Source organism: Saccopteryx leptura, chromosome 3, assembly GCF_036850995.1.
Source record: "Saccopteryx leptura isolate mSacLep1 chromosome 3, mSacLep1_pri_phased_curated, whole genome shotgun sequence".
NCBI lineage: Eukaryota > Metazoa > Chordata > Mammalia > Chiroptera > Emballonuridae > Saccopteryx > Saccopteryx leptura.
The window spans coordinates 19,486,051-19,506,151 of NC_089505.1; the positions used below are offsets into that span (position 1 = coordinate 19,486,051).

At 40.3% G+C, this 20,101-nt stretch overlaps 1 pseudogene; it reads left to right on the plus strand.

Annotated features, from left to right (window-relative positions):
• Window positions 1–1,573: 1,573 nt before the first annotated feature.
• Window positions 1,574–19,767, plus strand: LOC136398135 (tuftelin-interacting protein 11-like; annotated as a pseudogene).
• Window positions 19,768–20,101: the final 334 nt, after the last annotated feature.

A 20,101-nucleotide genomic window follows, 5' to 3' on the forward strand; every position in this document is an offset into this window, starting at 1 on the left:
ATAGTTACAAACATGAAAAGTAATGCAAAAGGAATATAGCCACTAATGTTGTAATAACTCTGTATGGGGCCAGGTGGGTGCTTGAAAGAACGAGGGGACCACTCTGTAAAGCAGGGGTCCCCAAACTACGGCCTGCGGGCCACATGTGGCCCCCTGAGGCCATTTATCCAGCCCCCGCCGCACTTCCGGAAGGGGCACCTCTATCATTGGTGGTCAGTGATAGGAGCACAGGATGCGGAGGGGTGCATCCTGTGCTCCTGGAGTACTGTATGTGGTGGCACCGCAAAGCGCGGTGTCGCTCATGTACAGTACTACTTCCAGTGACACAGGACGCACACGTCATGGCTCCAGAAGTGCATCATATCACTTGTTATGGCTAGCAGTGACAAATATGGAACCGGACATTGACCATCTCATTAGCCAAAAGCAGGCCCATAGTTCCCATTGAAATACTGGTCAGTTTGTTGATTTAAATTTATTGTTCTTTATTTTAAATATTGTATTTGTTCTCTTTTATTTTTTTTTTTTTACTTTAAAATAAGATATGTGCAGTGTGCGTAGGGATTTGTTCATAGTTTTTTTTATAGTCCGGCCCTCCAACGGTCTGAGGGACAGTGAACTGGCCCCCTGTGTAAAAAGTTTGGGGACCCCTGATGTAAAGCACACACTTTCCTGACCACAGCGCTCTACATCTAAAACTAACACAGAATAATACTGAACATCAACTGTAATTGAACTACGTAAAAAAAAAACTAATCTGGGAAGGCAAAAGGACTCAGTGAGCACTGAGGTCACCAGCATCCCCAGGCCTTGATGTCTGAAGGTCTATCACTGTCCTGGTGAGAAGCAGAGCTCAGGGTAGAAACCTCAGCCCTGCCACTTCTAGCCACAGTTTGGAAAATGTGCTTATACTCTCTAAGCCTCTTTAAGTCTCTCCTATAGAAGTCCTGAGAACATCTAATGAAATGAAGCATGTTGAGCAATTGCACAATGCCTGGAACAGGCCAGTACTCAATAAATGATGAGCTCCTCTTGTCTCTCTCAATGACTGGGCAGATGGCAGTGGGCTGACGCCAGGACAGCTTGAGTAGTGGATAAAAGCACAGACTCAGAGTCAGATGCAACTAGATTCAAATCTAATTTGATTTAGACCGAGACTAGGTTCAGACCTACCCCGTTGCAACTGTGCTGCCTTGATCAGAGCACTAGGTCAATGTGACGACCCTCAGTTTCCTCATTTTTAGAAGAGGCTTAATAAGATATATCTCAAAGAAGTCTCACAAAGATTAAAGTAAAGATTAGACATATTGTATATATAGTTCTTAGCACAGTCCTTGGCATAGCCTAAGTCCAATAAATTCCAGCCAGTGTTATTTGGACACCAGTAATTTCATAAGCTTTTTGTCTTTAACTGAGGTTTCTCAGGCTGATGATCTATGGAACAATTTAGTTCTAAAATGCATTGCATTTCTAATATGAGCAAGGCACTGGGCTAGACACGGATGGAATTCAAAGAAGAATAAAAGATAATGCCTGTCTTCAAACTGATCATGATCTGATGGGGTAAACAGACATGTACATATCAGCAGGAAAATGGTCCCGTTGCAAGACGAGAAAGAATGGGTTCATTCTTATTATAGAGATCCACAAGTCCCCAGGAAGCCGAATCTTCAAGGGTGAGTAGCATTTTAAAGGCAGAGAATTGGAGGAAGGCTGCCTTAGGGAGTTGGAATGGCTATGAAGAAATACTAGATATGAAAATGCTTGATGTGTTTGTAGAATAACTAATATGGGACTTGTGTGTGTGCGTGCATTTGTGTGTCGTGGGTAGCTATAAATAATTATGTATTTGATTCTTGTTTTTGGTTTTACGTTTTTTAATCATGGGAATTATTTTTTATTCAATTATATATTTCAAACAACCCCTTACAGTGTCTTGCAACAAGGTAAGCTTCAGTGAAATGAATTAAATTGAAGATGCTTTCTCATTAGATTTTAATTTCCCTGATATCTTAACATTTATTGCCTTGTTGGCATGATATGCTTATACTATAATTCTATTACAAGTAATAGGCCTGAGTGTCTCTGCTGACAGTGCTTCACAAATAATAATGGCATGGTGTTTTTTAATTTTCATAGCAATGTACTTGGCTTTAAATAATTCAGCCGTCATAGCAGGTTGTGTAAACTCTGTAACAGTTTAGCCACCAGCCAGGTTTTCGATGCTGTCTGATAACTGGGAGGTTTCTTTCTGATGAGGAGCAGTGACAAAGGACAACCTCTTCTGCCTCTTTGAGTGAAAGGTCCTGGAGGGGAACATCTGGAGAAAAGGTCCAGACACGGGATGCAGCCGACCCAGGGATGCAGGAGCGCTGACTCAAGAAAGAGCAGAGCACGGAAGACCAGAGTCCACATCAAGTGCATTGAGCTGCATTATTCAGTTCTGACCTACATGTGGATGGAGAGGTGGAGCGAGAGAGAGTAGAGGAACGGAGAAGCAGGGCACCATAATGTGATTTGTTTTAGGTGCTGCACAGTCAAGAACACACTTTAGAATTAGGAGTATAGCTGGCGGGACCCAATCCTCAAACATAGTTGAAGTCAATTTTGTTTCAGTAAGAGCATAAGGAAATAATAATAATAATAATAATAATAAAAGAATTCTGAGGTTCAAAAGAGTATTAATTCTCTGTTGACTCATAAAATAGTGTATTATCAGCTGACCTTGAATTTTATGGAGTTCGCTTCAATCATCAGTTCTTTCCTTGACTACTGGGCTCTTCCCTGGATTCCACACTCCCCTCCGGCTACCCCCTTGTTTCTCCCACCCCGCCCCCACCATTGACAGAAAGATAGTTTACACAAACTCTTCATTCTCAATTCTTCCACTTGTCCTTCTCCTATTCTCTGCCATAGGGATAACAGGAATCCTCCCCCAATTCATAAACCGGTCAACCACGCCAGACCTCTCTCTGCACTGGCTCACGCCTCACTGACACGCACTCTTCTCTTCCCGCTGGGCCATGACCTTCTGCGTCTCCTTCTTCTTTGGTTGCTTTTTCTCATACTTCCTTTGTGATTTTCCCATTGTCCTCAATACCACTATATGGTCGTGTTCTTCAAGGATCTCTGCTTTTCTCTTTATCTACATGACTCTCTAGCTAAAGTCTGCCGGACTTACAGTTTCCACATTGTCTGGATTTTGATCAAAGGCTTGCATTTGGGAGCTAGCAAACACTAGATAAGTGCACCATTTATGGCTCAGGAACAAGGAAACCTGGCTTCCCTGTGACCTCATTAACATTCTTTTCTGTCCAAATTAAGTGTACATTTTCAAGTGTAAGATTAAGTGTTACTTCTTTTTGTGGTGATTAGTTTTTAAAATTTGCTAAACTATTCAACAGAGAGTCTGTTATATATATGTAGGTACAAATCCCCTGAAAGGTAGCACAGGTATTTAGCATTCCGTGGTTTCTGGCTCTCTATGTCAAATGAGCCACCTTCATATTAGGCATGTGGATAAACAGTGCAGTCAGGCGAGCCATATGTAAGGGATAGGAATGTATGCACTCTGATCCTTAGCTAGTGAGCTATGTAGGGCAGCCATTTCTATCTATCATGGAGGCTAAAGCAGCTGAGAAATCACGGTTAAAAATAGTTCATATGCAGATATTGCTAGAAAAGAAATTACTTGGGGCACTGAAAGGAATAACTAAATAAAAGGCAGGTGTCCATGCAGCAAGAGCACTGGTATCTTATTTAGCTACCGCTGTTCAACTCATCGCCACCTAAGCTCCAGCCATTGGGATGTTTTCCATGCTGTGTCTTCTTAGCTTTTACCTTCTTCATGTGCTCTCACATGCTAGGTCTGTCCTTGCCTCCTAACTCACACATGGCAAATTTGGTCTATAAGATTCAGTTCCAATATTACCTGTGTAGTAAACTCGTTTCTGAGTCCTTTGATAGATTTAGCTGCCTTTTCTCCTCGATTGTCATGTTCATTTGCACAGGTGTCTACTACAGAATACCCCTGCATTAACTTGCTTGTGACTTTACCTAACCACATCTCTCTGGGCTCTTTGAGGAAAAGAAATACGTGAGTGGGCAAAAGTAGGCTTACTGTGTCATTGTGACATTTTTCCAAATCGAGTAATTGAATTAATCATAACCTGCATGTCTTTTTCCATACGAACAGCTGTAAACTAGCACCTAACCTCTTATCTTCTTATAGCGCAGTGTCTTCTCATAATTTTGTCTGCTGAAATTAAGAAAAGAGCCTGAAGTGCTGAACATGAGATGTTTACACATTTTCTACAGAGAACTGTAGGATAAAAGCCACAGACAAAAGCCTTGACTGAAATCTCACTACACAGAACATTCCACAGCTGAGCTACAACTGAGGGTGAGGAATTAGCCACCTCGCTAACCGGACATTGAAGAGGCAAAAAGGGGAGTGGACGGGATAGCTGCGATTGCAGATGTTCTGCTAAAAGGGGACTTGCACTGTATATTGCTATGTATAAGAAAGTCCTCAAAGGACATCAGAAGACCAGATACAGTGCCTCTCAACAGATCATCCTGCTCGATTTTTAACAAAACCAGTGTGTTTGAGTGAAAAAAAGGAAGAAAATATGAAGCTTTCTATAAAGTGTTTTCTCAACTTCTAAAGATTCTAGAATCTCATAAAATGCAAACAGGTCCATAAGAAACAGACTGTATTAGAGTAATCTCTTTTCTGATCTCAGATACACAAACTAGTGTAATATAACATTTTTAATGTTCATGCCTCTTTAAGTAACTTGTTTAAAAAAGGATCAATAATATAATGTGTTTTCACCCCTTTTTTTGCTAAAGAGTCCAAAACACTATGTTGGGATCAATTTAGTCATCCTCATGAGATTTTCCATTAAATAGGGAGAAAATGGTTATTTCCAGTTTTCTAGCTTATGTTGGATTTATAGGTGAGAACTAAAGTCCTGTCTGGCAGAATCGCTCACTCAGCTACTTACTCAAGTATAGCTAGATAGTAACAACAGCTTGTAGAGCTTCCTTCTTAGTTTTTGTACCTCTCTTGGTAATATCGAGGCATTGAAAAAATTTTAATTCCCAAATTGAGTGCGTGTTCATTAATTAGTCCTTAATTGTCTTAGAAATAACTTCTCCCTTATTTTTGGTCTAATAGGCTGATGTTTCTTTTGCTTTTTTCTTTTTATTTAACTAAAATTTTGTTCATTTTTTCTGATTTTTAAAAAATTATTATAGACCAAATTCTTTTTTGTATTATTACTATTATCACTAGATTTTTAACTCTTTCATAGTGGCCTTATTGTCCAATGTTTATTGACTGTCCCTGGAGCACAGTGTTTTAAGGACAAGGACTTTCCTCCATTGTTGACACCCTTAATCCGAGGTATTTCATCTTTGTAAATGGTACCTGTGGGTGAGACTCTCCTTGGAGTCTTTTGGGTCTTGATGAGACAAAGTTTCAGGACATTAAAGAGAAACCTAAAACTTATACTTTCCCTTTGTTTCCCATCAACCAAGTTGTTCAATATTCCACATCCGGCGCTTGCTATGATTTCTGCCCACCACTGCCGGTGATGGTCTTCAGTGCGCATGCTCTTCACCACATCAGGGTGGGTGGAGCTGCCTTGAAAAAAAAATCAGTTGTTTTGTTCTCAGTCTGTCGCCAGATCCCACCAGGAAGCCCATGAGTAGTACTCCCAAGCAGGAAGCGGTGTTGTCCTTACTTCTGTTTCTTTCCCCCTGGAGAGAATCCAGGCATCCATGGTAGCATCCAGTTATAATTTCCTACCGCCTTATTTTATCTACAAAGGGACAAATATTTCCCCAATATTTACAGAAATAGAAAATAGCAGCAAGCATGATTGCTCCACAATACTCTCTAAACAGCTTTGCAGACATTACTTTTTATTCCTTTAGGGCAGGTAGGCCGTCCAGCGCCAGCAGGGGACACGAGGACTGTGCCTGGTAAACTCCGCGTTTCTCTAAGAAGGGCAGCCACTCCCTGGCCTGTGAGGGAGCCAGGTTCCATGCGTTTCCTAGGGCATTTCCCTAACAGGGCACTTGATAAATATCAATAGAGTTAAAGCATTCATCTTTTCACGCCCTTGCTGGTCTCTACCTTCCAGCTTACCACAGCACTGAACTTGCCACAGTACCCAGCTCAGGTGCTTATAAAGATGTTCGTTAAATAAAATTGAGTTTGTCTCTTCTAAAGAGCTGCTGAAATTAATGCCTGCAATTTATATATTCCCCATATGATTTTTCCTTTGGCATGATTTATTTTTCACAGTGAATCATAGATTCTGAATGTATTGTGATTTGCATTTCAGCCTAAGCAAAAACAAACAAAAAAAACCACCCCACACTTATTCTTTATTTTGCAAATTCTATTCTCCTAGAAACCAGTGGCATGTCAGGACTTCTACACCTGCCCTGGTGAGCCACAATGTCTAAATATCTGGACACATTTTGATAATCTTGTGACCTTTTTATTTTGTCCTGGTTTCCCACAGCTGGTATAACCATGTGTGAAACTAGACCCCAAATCTTAATGTACTCTGGCAAATACAGGAAACAAGACAACCATTATCTCATGGGCCATAATTCTTGGGAGCCTAGTTATTTTTCAAATGGGTAAAAAATCTCATTGGATTCATCATTAGACAGAATTTAATATCATTGCTTGGGACATGTGCTCTAGGTTGGGTCAGAGTTAGGGCCCTCTATTGACCAGAATTCCAGAGAACTACACTTTGAGCTGTGTAGAAAATAGTCATTGCCTCAAAGCTTTACTTTTAATACAATGCCTCCTGAAACTGGTTGTATCCCTAACCTCACTGTTGAAATGAGGCTGTTGAGATCACTAGATTTGAATAAAGCTATCCAATCTTGTCAGTGATTTATTTTGCTGCCCTGATCTTTGAATCTCTAATTTGATTCTCTGAGAGAAGAGAATTCTAGTCTTCCCTTCTTAGTAGATCACAGACTTAAAAATCAGTCTTCATTATTTGGGGAAGTGTCACTTTCTCCCTTTCTAAAATATATAATAATAGCAATGGTGGATAGGTGATTCACGGAATATCATTTGAAGTAGAAAACAGAGAACAGTTCTTATGATTATAACAAATTCAATTCTTAATACAATATAAAAATGAATAATCATTCCTTGCAGGATCTTCGGGGATAGCTGCCACTATAATCAGAGTAGGTTTTTTTGGCTAGAAAGTTTTAAGGCCTAAAAGACAATTGCTTTTTGGAGTCAGAATGGAAAGTTCTTATGTTTCTGTTTTAAAATCTGACAACTGCCCTCAAAGTCAGTGTTATTCACTTGGATGGAAAAAAGTGTTTTTTTCCCCTGTACTTTTCTGAACTATCAAAATGAAATTAACTTCATGAAGATTATTTTAACGTATAAAATCATCTAAATTACATGAACTCATTTGATAGAGTATCACCTGAATGGGTTTCCCTAGAAGAATTAAAGGATTCACCTCATGCCAATTGCTAAAATAATCTCATCTATGTTAATTGATTTGGGTTATGCCTGGTTACTGATGGTTAGGGCTCTTTATTTAAAGCTTCATTTAGACGTACTAAAAGGAACATAAGGGAGATACTACAGTTTTTGAACTGTCTCAATGTGCTGCAAAGCAGAGTTCTGTTCTGTGGCTCTGTGTTAAGAAGCTAGACTAGGGTATATTAGACTATTCTCGATTCTCAGAAAGTGTGAAACGAAGCCCCAAGGCAAGCCTTTTTTTTTTTTTTTAACACTGACATCATAAAAGGGTTCAAATTGGAATTAAGCTTTTGTACTTAATCTGCTTTTCCTAGTCACAAGAATAAATTGTGGTTTCATCAGCTATGGTCTTATACAATTCTCCTGGATATGATTTTTCTATTTCAAAGATCATTTCACATTTTCCTTCTTAATTTTGAACCACCCAAAAGCATCGCTCCGAGAATCTCTTCAATATCTTTGAAGGACCCCGTTGAATACACAAAATGGAAGACGGTCAGATGGGAGACGATGGGTTTTGCATCAGCTCTTGTGGTCATTTTTAGGGTTTTTGTTGCCCTTGATGATTTTCCTCTTTCTGATCTCAGCTGCAAATATTCTCCCTCTCCTGTATCTCTGTTCAGGGTATTACTCATGGTTTGTCTCAGGAGTCATATTATTTTTAATAGCTCAGGCAGGGGGTTAGGGATACATCTTGAACAAATGCTATGATTCAAATAAGGAAAGCCCTCCGTGGGAGGCTCCCAGGCTTCCCACACTGCATGCAGCAGAGAGGCAGGGGAGGAAGAAGGCGATGCAGGTAGCTCTGCTCACTGCCATGTAGGATTTCCAGCCCGAGCGGGCTTCTGAATCGTTTACTTTCCCGGATGCTGGATGTCTCTCCTTTAAGAGCGTTCTGGGATGGGCCCCTCATCTCTTTTTCCTTAGAGAGTTTGACCGTTCCTCACACAACATATCTCCCGAAGAGATATCTTCAGTGCTGAGGACATACTCCCATGACTGTCTTCCAGAGAGGCTTGGAGGCAGGCAGAGTGATGGATTTGTCTTCTAAACAGCAGCTTGTCAGGAGTATCACAGAGCCAGAATAGTCTTCTTATTCTTACTTAAAAAAAAAAAAAAAGATAAAAGCATTTCTTCTGGTAACCTATTATAACCTACTCCAGGGATTTCCTTCAAATCTTCCATTTAAAACAATAGTGAGTGGAGCAGGGGTGATGTGGGGATGATGGAGAAAGGAGGAGCCAAGGGACTGCTGTTTGTCCAGGGAAGGTTAGTACATGACCCGCTGCTACAACATGGAGACCCCCCAACATCCCAACATGCAGTGGCTATTGTGGTGTTTGGTGGGGAGAAGACCGTTATGAATGAAATTTTCATTATGTTGAAATCTTAGCCCATACCGTGATTAGGTGGTAGGGACTTGGGTGGTGAGTAGGTCATAAATAAGGGTGGAATCCTGGTGAAGGGGATTGATGTTATTATAAATGGAACCCCATATGAGGGTTCACTTCTACCATGTGTGAAGGACAATGAGTATGCAATACCTTGATCTTGGACGTCCCAGCCTCCTGAACTGTGAGAAGTAAATTCTCCTGTCTATAAGCCAACCAGTCTATGACACAGTTCTAACAGCTCAAATGAACTAAGACAACATAATGGCAAGTATTGCAGAATCTCTGTTATTCCCAGAGCTATTATATGGTTCAAAGTCTCTTCCTCTTTTTCCCTCTCACACATATACATATACTTTCTAAAACAGGAGTTTCTATTTTGAAACTCTTGCTTTTGTTAGTGAACCCCCTGATTAAGGACAAGCCATAAGCAATTTTTTCACTTTGTCCCCTGTCTGTAATTAAGATATGCTTCCTTTAGGGAGTCTTGCTGAGAGAAACCTCCTTTATTGCCCATTTGTTTAATCATGTCTAAACTTTCTGCAGCAGCTAATCTACCCATGGTTTGGCAGAAAATGTTAATATAGAGTAAGATTCTTCTTCCTTCTACCTCATTCATATTGCTTAGACCATAGAAATGTCAGACAATTATAATCTGAAGTGGGATTTGAACTGAGAAGGTAAGAGTCAATATGCCATCTTGGATACTGACATGCTATAAATAAAAAGCAGTAAAGTTTTAAGTTGCTCATTCTACTTCAAATGTTTCTGGTTAAAAAAATAGTTTAGGCCCTGGCTGGTTGGCTCAGCGGTAGAGCGTCGGCCTAGCGTGCGGAGGACCCGGGTTCGATTCCCGGCCAGGGCACATAGGAGAAGCGCCCATTTGCTTCTCCACCCCTCCGCCGCGCTTTCCTCTCTGTCTCTCTCTTCCCCTCCCGCAGCCAAGGCTCCATTGGAGCAAAGATGGCCCGGGCGCTGGGGATGGCTCCTCGGCCTCTGCCCCAGGCGCTAGAGTGGCTCTGGTCGCAATATGGCGACGCCCAGGATGGGCAGAGCATCGCCCCCTGGTGGGCAGAGCGCCGCCCCATGGTGGGCGTGCCGGGTGGATCCCGGTCGGGCGCATGCGGGAGTCTGTCTGACTGTATCTCCCTGTTTCCAGCTTCAGAAAAATGGAAAAAAAAAAAATAAATAGTTTAATTAAAATAACCTAGCTTCTCTACCTAGTATAAATAATCAAATATAGCTGTTCAGTTTAGTAGGTGAGCAGAAGAAAGTATACAGTTTTAAAGATATGTTGACAATTTCCTCACTTTTTAATAAACTAATTTAGGTGTATCTGGCACCTAGATGTTCCCCTTACCATTTTCTAGCATGTTTTTTTTCTTCCAATTACTAGATTGAATCATTGGTTTCTCTCCTTTCTTTATTTCTTTCTTTATAGATTTTTTTGGGGAAAAAAACAACACCACCAAATACTAACAGTGGATGAATAAAGTTTACAATTGATCCTGTTGCTAATTAATTCAATAGGAAATATGTTTTACTTTTAAGAAAAAGAAACACTGGATTACTCTCTCCTGTCATATGTTAAATATTAAGGCAATTATATCTAGATAATGTTTGTGGGCATTGAAATTGACAAGTAATAAGACTGGAGAATTGTTGAAGGTTTTCTTCAAAGTGTAGCACAGAAATTAGAGTGTTGTATTTCAAAATTAAAATATCTCAAACTATGGGCATACTTAGGTATGTATACATGCATATGTATTTTCTAAACATATATATAACTTAAGTTGCCTTTTCAATGAAAGATTAGCATGGCATACAGTTTAAGGACATAGAATGATCATTCTGACCATTAATTTTTTTTACCTATACCCACTAGTAATGCTGTATATTTTAATCCTATAACTAGCATTAAATTTTCATATAAATATTTGCCATTTTTAATTTAATATAAATAAAATCTCAATACACAAGCATTTATCTAGTGCTTTTTCTGTGTCAAGTACACTGCTTTGAAATGAAAAATGATTTAACGAACTGGGAATGCCAAGCTTATAATAGAGAAGCTTGATATAAACCTCTGTGATATTGTTCACATGTTTGAAAAACTGACTCTGAATAAGGGATTTATTTTACACAGCAAAGCTCCAGAGGCAATGATATTCATTTTTACTTAGCAGACATTTACTGAGAACCTTCCAGGTGCCAATCACTGTCATAGATGCTGGAGATACCAAAGTGAATAAGAAAGAAATTTCTCCATTCTCAAGAAGCAAACTGTCTATTGAAACTCAAATAGGTCAAGGCATCAGCGAAGACAATTTCAGTCCAAAATGAAGACAGATTCCTTAACAATGAAAACTATCCATAAATGTAACAGGATGTCTTGTGAGCTTTCATCACTAAGTTTAGCTTTGATACTCTAGGATGGGGTATAGTAGGCGCAGAGTCTAAGGCAATAGTCTTAGTAACTGTTTAATGTAGACATGGGTGAATGGAAAACCTTCATCAGGGTGTAGATACTGACCAGAGCCTGTAGTGAGAAAGCATGTGGACACTGGGAGCAATGGTAGTGCAAACCCAGAAGCTCAGTCAACAATAAAGCTGCAGGTTAGTCACAGGAAGGAGTCAGTAGTTCAGGAACCTCATATTGAAGGTAACTGGCAAATACAGCTACCTTCCTTTGAAGCCTGTGGGAGGTGTCTTTTTGGTATTATATTAAAAAAGACCTGCAAAGTCCTTGACAAAGAATGATAAAAATGCCAACATTAATAGGGTAGCCATATTTAGCAAATGAAAATACCAGTCAACCAGTTACATTTGATTTTCAGACAAACCACAACTATTTTTTAAAACATTCCTCCTGTTTTTATTTAATTTTATTTATTTATTTATTTTTTACAGAGACAGAGAGAGAGTCAGAGAGAGGGATAGACAGGGACGGACAGACAGGAACGGAAAGAGATGAGAAGCATCAATCATTAGTTTTTCATTGTGCATTGCAACACCTTAGTTGTTCATTGATTGCTTTCTCATACGTGCCTTGACCACGGCACGGGCCTTCAGCAGACTGGGTAACCCCTTGCTGGAGCTAGCGACCTTGGGTTCAAGTGCTGGTGAGCCTTGCTCAAACCAGATGAGCCCGCGCTCAAGCTGGCAACCTCGGGGTCTCGAACCTGGGTCCTCTGCATCCCAGTACGATGCTCTATCCACTGCGCCACTGCCTGGTCAGGCCACAACTATTTTTAATAGTTCTACTTGCTAGTTCTTTTTTAAAAATTTTCTCTCTGTGCCACCAGATCACTGATAATGACGATTCCAGATGCTTTAACAGGGAAGATTAGAGTAAAATGACCTCATTTTGAATAAAAGTCAAACAGACTTTGATGTTTTATGAAAAGAAAGTAAATCTTATATGCAATTGTATTACTGGCCTGGAGTTTAGGGAAAAGTTGTGCCTTCAAGGTATAGATTTGCTAACTACCAATGTGTAATTAGTAGTTGGAAGTCAGAGGAAAAGAATCCCCAAAGAAGCTATCAAAATGAACAGATTTTAGGACAAAGCCTTGTGGGCATCAACAATTACAATGGAGATTAAACTGAGCGTCTAGAGAGTTAATCAGTTGTGTGACATTTACCAAGTATTTTATCTGGAGAAGGTGGGGAACCGGTTTTATCATTTATAAATTGGAAAATACAATATAAGATTATAATATAGTGCCCAGCATAGGTAGGTAAATAGTAGGCAATCAATACATTTAGCATTATAGTCTGTGTGTAGCCATTTTTTTTACCTTCTTATCTGCTCTACATACAAAGTTCAGTTTATTTTACATCCCAGTGGTTCGTAACATTTTTTGTCTTGATGGAGCCTTGGTGAAAACCTGATGCAAGTGTGCTCCTTCTTACCAGAAAAAAAAAATGCATACGAAGACTGCAAAGCACAAATACACATGCAGCTTCAAGGAGCTTGTGGATGCCCAAAGCCAACTCATGACCCCACCTCTGCAGCATAATCTGAAGGGGAGACATCCAGATTGCATCTGGACTATTGTTGTAGGAGGCAATTAGCTGGGCATGAGCAGAGCAGAAACGGTGGGCCAAGTGCAGAAGGTCACCAGAGCGGAGAGATCTGGGTGCCTAGCAACAGACAAGACCACAAACCTTTGCAGGGCCACTCCTGTAGGCATTAACCCTTAGAAATGACATCTAGGTCTCAGCTGTGTTTCTATTCTGGCCCAGAGAAGCAAAACCAGATGGAGAGATGTCATGGTTGACATCAGGATCAGGTGACTAATGACCCTTGCCCAGGCACCCACTGATCAGTGGAGACCATGACCCTGAGGAGACATACCTAGAAAACTTATGAATAGTCTATTGAGACCCTCTCTTAGGACCTCCACATAAAAGCCCTTGGGATGGAGGACCAGCTGCTCCCTTTTCTACAGAGCACACCAGTGTCTTTTCCCATCCCTTTCTTCACTGGGTTCTCTCATCTCTACCCAGAGCAAGACCAAACTTTTTCCCTTTTCTCCTCTTCCCTTAAGGAGCATTCTCTTTGCCTCTCTTTCTCCTATGCTCCAAGGGCCCTTCTTTTGCCTCTCTAACTTGTTTCCTGAGCCCATTTCTTCTATGGCTCAATTCCTCTACCTCTGCGACTTTCTAAATAAACTTTCTCTTATAGTTGAGTCTCAACTCCGAATTCTTCCCTAGCCAGAACCCAAGTGCTGAGGTTGCCGAACCCAGGTCTGGTCTGACTCTGAGCGTTATCACCTGGTGCTGTGTCGCCGCCAACATTATCACTTGGGGGCTGGAGCCCCCAAGCTTCAATCCATTCCAGTTTTTCAGGCTGTAACATAACCCAGGAGTTCTTACAGGAAGTAGGTACTTTTGTTCTCTGTGGACATATATGGCTGAGAAAAGGCAAGGCACGAAAAGATTTTGTCATTTCTTCACCAAATGTCCGTGTGGTAACCAGGCAAGGGGCATATGGGTTTTGATCCAGTGCCATTTATGATGTGACTTCTGCCTCTTTGGAGCCCAGTAACAGTACACTATTCATGCCTTACTGAAAACCTAGAGGTTTTTCTCTTTTGTTTTCCTTTGTCTTCCCAGCTTTCTTTTATCCTTTTTTCCAAAATTCTCTAGTTCTTTCCTTTAACTGAACACACTGTGGAAGAGAAATGTAATTTTGGTTCTGTGTTATATTTATTGAATACATTTTATGTTCTCCATTTGGAATTTTATATAGTCACATTTTAATATTTTTTACATTGACCCCTTCATTCCTCCAGAAAAGAGAGCTTTTAGTATAGAATTGCAGTATAGTCTGCAATATAGGCAGACTTTGGTTAACTTTGTTTTACCCTGATAGTGTGCTATTTTTTAAAAAAGTACTCACTTCAGCTTTTTTTTTCCATAGAAGCTTTATTTGTAATAGCTCTAAAATCAGAAACTGAAATGGCCATCAACAGATGATTGGATAAGCAAATTATGGTAAATTCATACCATGTAATACTACTCAGCAATAAAAACAAAAACAAATATTACAGAACCTGTTGGTGTACACAACAAGAATGAATCTCAAAATTATGTTGAGTCAAAAAAAAAAAAGCCAGTTATAAGAGAACACAGTATAAACAGAAGTTTCTGCAGAAGGTGGGCTACATTCCTGGAAGAGACCTTTGGAAGAATGCACAAGGTATCATTAACCCAATCAAAGCCAAACAGAAAAAGCACTGTGGGATTGTATGGCTCAGAGTGGACCACTCAGTCACTTTGAATCCTCACTATGGTTCACTCCAAAGAAGAAAGATCCCAGGAGAAGCAAGATGAAGCCCAAATACTCTTGCAAGACAGTGGAAGAGTTGAAGGCCAATTGTCACAGTCCAGCCACAACAAATCTATTACGGGGTCTTCGAATGGGAAAAGGCATGGAATTGAAATAAATGATAGACAGGGACTTAAAGATATACATATATATATAACATATATATAGAAAATTTATATATATATATATAAAATTCTTTAAAAAGAACTAGCAAGTAGAACTATTAAAATAGTTGTGGTTTGTCTGAAAATCAAATGTAACTGGTTGACTGGTATTTTCATTTGCTAAATATGGCTACTATATATATATATATACACACACACACACACACACACACACACACACAGACATACACAGATGGGTTCAGGAGGACACCATGCCAAACAGTCTCTACTGTTCCTTAGCCATAACAGCCCTGATCCCAGAAGCACATCCATTTTTATTCATAGAAAAAAATGTGGTCCATCAGAAATTCAATTAAGTTTTCAAGGCAACTCAAAGACAACCCCCACCATACCATCCAAATCTACTTTACACTAATAAGAAACTAGCTTCCAGCCTCCTCCGGAGAACATGGGTGAGACAAATGAGAATCAGGTGTAGCTCTTTGTTAACTAGGCAAATGAGGTGGGGTTTGGGCCCAGAACCTCTGTCTAGATTGCAAAAATATCCTGTTTGTTTATTCAGTCCCCATCATATCCCCTTTTTTATTTTTATTTTTTTAAACTTCAATTTGTGTGCTGTGATTCATACTCATCTGAATTCCCATGTTCCAATTTGGAGGCAGACTGGAAAACTATAAAATAAACAACAAAATTGAAATAGCCAATGCTAACAGATACTATAACAAGTGTCCTAATACAATGAAGTGATTATATTATCAAGCAAAGTCTTAACTAATACAACAGGATCTATAATAAAATTCTTACAGTCTTAAATGTCCTTAACATGTTAATGTAATTTCACCAAGTCCATGTTGACACCATCATTGCTATATATTTGTAAATGTAACCCAACCCCACTTCAGTCTGAGAACTGTCCCAAGGAGCAGGAGTCACACACAGGACTCCTTTCATTCAGGAAGAGTCCACAAGGCACTGGAGTTGTGGTCATATTTCCACACTCACTTTGCAGTTAGAGTCCCAAGTCCCAATGACCACTGCTTCTAGCTGGTAATGATTGAGATGGACTGGTAAAGCCATCTGCAGCACGTATGGAGATGGAGCTTCTGTCTTCTTTAAACTGGAGAGATGAACCCAGGGTACCTTTCCCTGGAGCTCTGCAGCCATGGCATGGATAAACTTTGCTGGGTGGCAGAGGTAAATTTATCTAAATTAGGAGCATGTTCCAGCCTAAAATAGGCATGGGGCATTAAAGCAGGAGGAATAAAGGAAACACTATATATTAAACAAAGCAGCAGAAAATAAAAACTATCAACACCCACAGAGATCTTCAAGGGATGAATAAAAATTCAAATATTCAGGCAAGCATAGTAAGTGGCCCTTGTGACCACAAGAAATGAGATCAGTTTACCTGCTACTTGGAAGAAATACTCTAGGCTTGTCCACAGTGATGTGAGATGGGGGATGATGGCCCTGGGCACCTTTAGCCTTCAGTGGCAAGTCCCAGCAGGCTGGCAAGGTCAGGTCACAGGTGACTGGAGCAGGGCTGGAAGAGACTGAACCCTCCCTTAAAGGAGCGAGGGGGCAGCTTACCTTCCAGTGTCCTTTCTTCCCACAGCAAAGATTTGGCCCTGGTAAGGGCAGAGAAGCCTGACAGGCTTTAGCTCAATGACCTTCCTTTCCCCTCTTGAAGCACGGCCCTGATGAGTCCTATGAGGCCCCTTTGGGGCGCTGGAGCCTTTAAGGGTGTATGCCAAGAGCTGGTATTTTTCCTGATCTCTTTTGGGCTTTGTCTGCCTTTTCTTTTCCTCTTGGTCATTACAGACCTTAAAAGCCATGCTCAGAAGATCTCGGTGAGGGTTTTGATGTTCTACATCCACCTATATAAACTTTTTATGTATATCTGGAACTATATAGAAAAGGACAAAATAGTGTTACTAGCTGGATCAAATAAAAGATGGTAGAAGTTTGCAAAAGAAAGAGGCCTGGCGTTTCCTGTACATCAGATGCATTCAAAAGAAATTCTTCAAAGTAAATAGATTTGCAGGAGTTCCAGGACATGACTCTCCCCACCTCTTTTTTTTTTTAAATTTATTTACAATTGACCCTTAAGCATTTGTTCAGTACACTCCATAACACCTTGACCTCAAAAACTGCAAGAAACACCCATCTCAATGCCAACCTCCAACAAAATACAGCAAATGCACCTTCAAGCAACATTCCTACACCCATCAAAACACTTCTACCCAATCAATGAACAGGCAATTCAAAGAGTAAAAAAAAAAAAAAAAAAAAAAAAATTACAGTTTGGCCAAATTAGGATATCTTTAGGATCTACATTTCATTTTATCTAAATTTCAATGAGTGCACTTTACTTGTTCCAATTAAATTTTTTAATTTGTAGGGATGATATTTTATTTTTACAATATTAGAACCAGCATTTCCAAATTTTGCATGCATAAACTTAATTCAGGCCTTAAAGACAGATACATTTAGACATTAAATAAAGACTTCACATACAATTACACAAATCAAGAGTAAAACCCGGGATTTTAGAGATTACAATGTGGCCTGCTTGATCTTATGTAGGGCTACTTTAATAGGAATGTGGTAAGAATAAATACTAAACAGAAATCTCTCTTGAAAAATCTCAAGTCGGCCATATGAGATTTTTGTTTAGGCACATCCAAACAGGCTCCCCCTTTGCCCTCTTTCCAGGCATAGAATAGGAAAGAAATAAAATGATAGTTTAGAGAGAGTTAGAGAATAATGGGAAAAAGCTGTAATTTCCCCAAACTCTTACATCTTTTTATTTACTAAATCTAAAATTCTAATAGCTGCTGCCACTGGCAGCCTAGACTAATCATGCTGAGTCATGGGCCGCCAAAAGCCTCCATCTCAATCCCAGCTGAGCGGCAGACCTAGTTTACCACGGTGGGAAAGGCTTCCCATTCACCTCCCTGCTTTACCTTCCCCTTGGCTGCAGCCTCCGCCAGTCTGGGCCCAACCCAGCTGCCGCATTGGAAACAAGATTCACAGGCAGATGTATTTCCCTGACCTTCTTTCTTTCATTTGTCCGGCCTTTTATAAAAAATTCTTGGAACCACCTGAGCAGGCGGTGGCTCAGTGGATAGAGCATCGGACTGGGATGCGGAAGGACCCAGGTTCGAGACCCCGAGGTCGCCAGCTTGAGCGCGGGCTCATCTTGTGTGAGCAAAAAGCTCACCAGCTTGGACCCAAGGTCACTGACTCGAGCAAGGGGTTACTCGGTCTGCTGAAGGCCCACGGTCAAGGCATATATGAGAAGGCAATCAATGAACAACTAAGGTGTTGCAACGAAAACCTGATGATTGATGCTTTTCATCTCTTTCTGTTCCTGTCTGTCTGTCCCTGTCTATCCCTCTCTCTGACTCTCACTCTGTCTTTGAAATAAATAAATAAAAATAAAAATAATAAAAAAATTCTTGGAATCCTCACCTTAAGGGCTGTGGCGAAAGCAAGACCTCGCATGTATAAAGTCCCAACATCAGCGCATATTCTGATATAAACTTTTTCTATCACTATTCTTTCAACTGCCGGAATCAGCCATGGAACAAATTCTTGATATTGCTCATCAGGACTTTGCCTAATATTGCTGAATTCCTCCATTTCCCCCCCTGCAGCTCAAGCCTGATCCAAAGCTTGTTGGAGTGGGGATTTCCAAGGGTTGAGACAAAGGCTTTGGGAGCAGAGAGTTGCGGAGGCGCAAAGTTTAAAATGACCAAGGCTGTGATATTCTCATCTCCCGAGTTATTCTCAGACTCCAAGTTTTTCTCATATTTACATTCCTCTGTTTCTACCTCATTCTGTTCAAACAGCTTCTTCTCAAATAAAAACATCTGTACAAAAAGAAAAAGTTCCTTCACTTTTGATCCTACAGTTCCCATATTTATTTTTCTCCCAAGTTATTTCTTATTATACTTTCTCATCAAACTCTACTTAAAAGCTTTACTCTCTAAAAGCTTTAAACTTACTTCGTGTTACTTTATTATTATACTCTCCCCCAAACTCTACTTAAAAGCTTCGCTCTCTAGAAGCTTTATACTTACTTCGTGTGCACACTTCTGGGGAGTTCTATCACCTCTCTTTTTCCCCTTTTTTGATGGCCACACATATGAGCACCAATTGTCATGGTCCAGCCACGATGAGTCTATTACAGGGTCTTTGAATGGGAAAAGGTATGGAATTGAAATAAATGATAGACAGGGACTTAAAGATATACATATATACAGATGGGTTCAGGAGGACGCCATGGCAAACAGTCTCTACTGTGCCTTAGTCGTAACATGCCTGCTCCCAGAAACACATCCACTTTTATTCATAGAAAAAAATGTGGTCCATCAGCAATTCAACTAAGTTTCCAAGGCAACTCAAAGACAACCCCCACCATACCATCCAAATCTACTTTACACTAATAGGAAACTAGCTTTCAGCCTCCTCTGGAGAACATGGGTGAGACAAAGGAAAATCAGGTGTTGCTCTTTGTTAACTAGGCAAATGAGGTGGGGTTTGGGACCAGAACCTCTGTCCAGATTGCAAAAATACCCTGTTTACTTATTCGGTCCCCAAAAACCAATGGCAGGATTAGCTAGAAGCTGACGCTCCCCAGAGGCGCTTTCTCAGGTCAAGGTAATAGATATGACTGATGGGAAGCAGAAGGTCTACTATAGCTTCAGCCAGATCAGTCTGCAAGCCCACCATTCCCGACAGAGGTCACAGCAGCTGCCACAGCCCAGAAAAGAGGCCAAGGCCCCATGCTTTGAACTGCCAGAGCTGGAGTACAACCTGCAGCTGCTCATTGACCTCAAGGAGCAGATTAGCCAGAATGACAGGTAGCTGCAGTATGAGATACTGCAGCATCTATGAGTCTGTTAGTTTTGTTTGTTTATTCATATGGTGAATTCCTATGGTACTTGTCTTTCTACAGGTCCATCCATGCTGTCACAAAAGGTAAGTTTTTCTTATTTTTAAAATTGTATTTTATTTTATATTTTTGGTGTTGTGATTTGGAATTGAATTAAGTTTTCTGGGACTGAGCCATTCTAAGGATAACCTTAGTATTTTAAAAAAATAAATGCCACTCAGTGTTTTCTTCTTTCATAACTCTATTTTGGGAGTTGGTGACTGCTGTCTCATAGCATCTTCCAGATTTTATTTTTTATCTATCAGT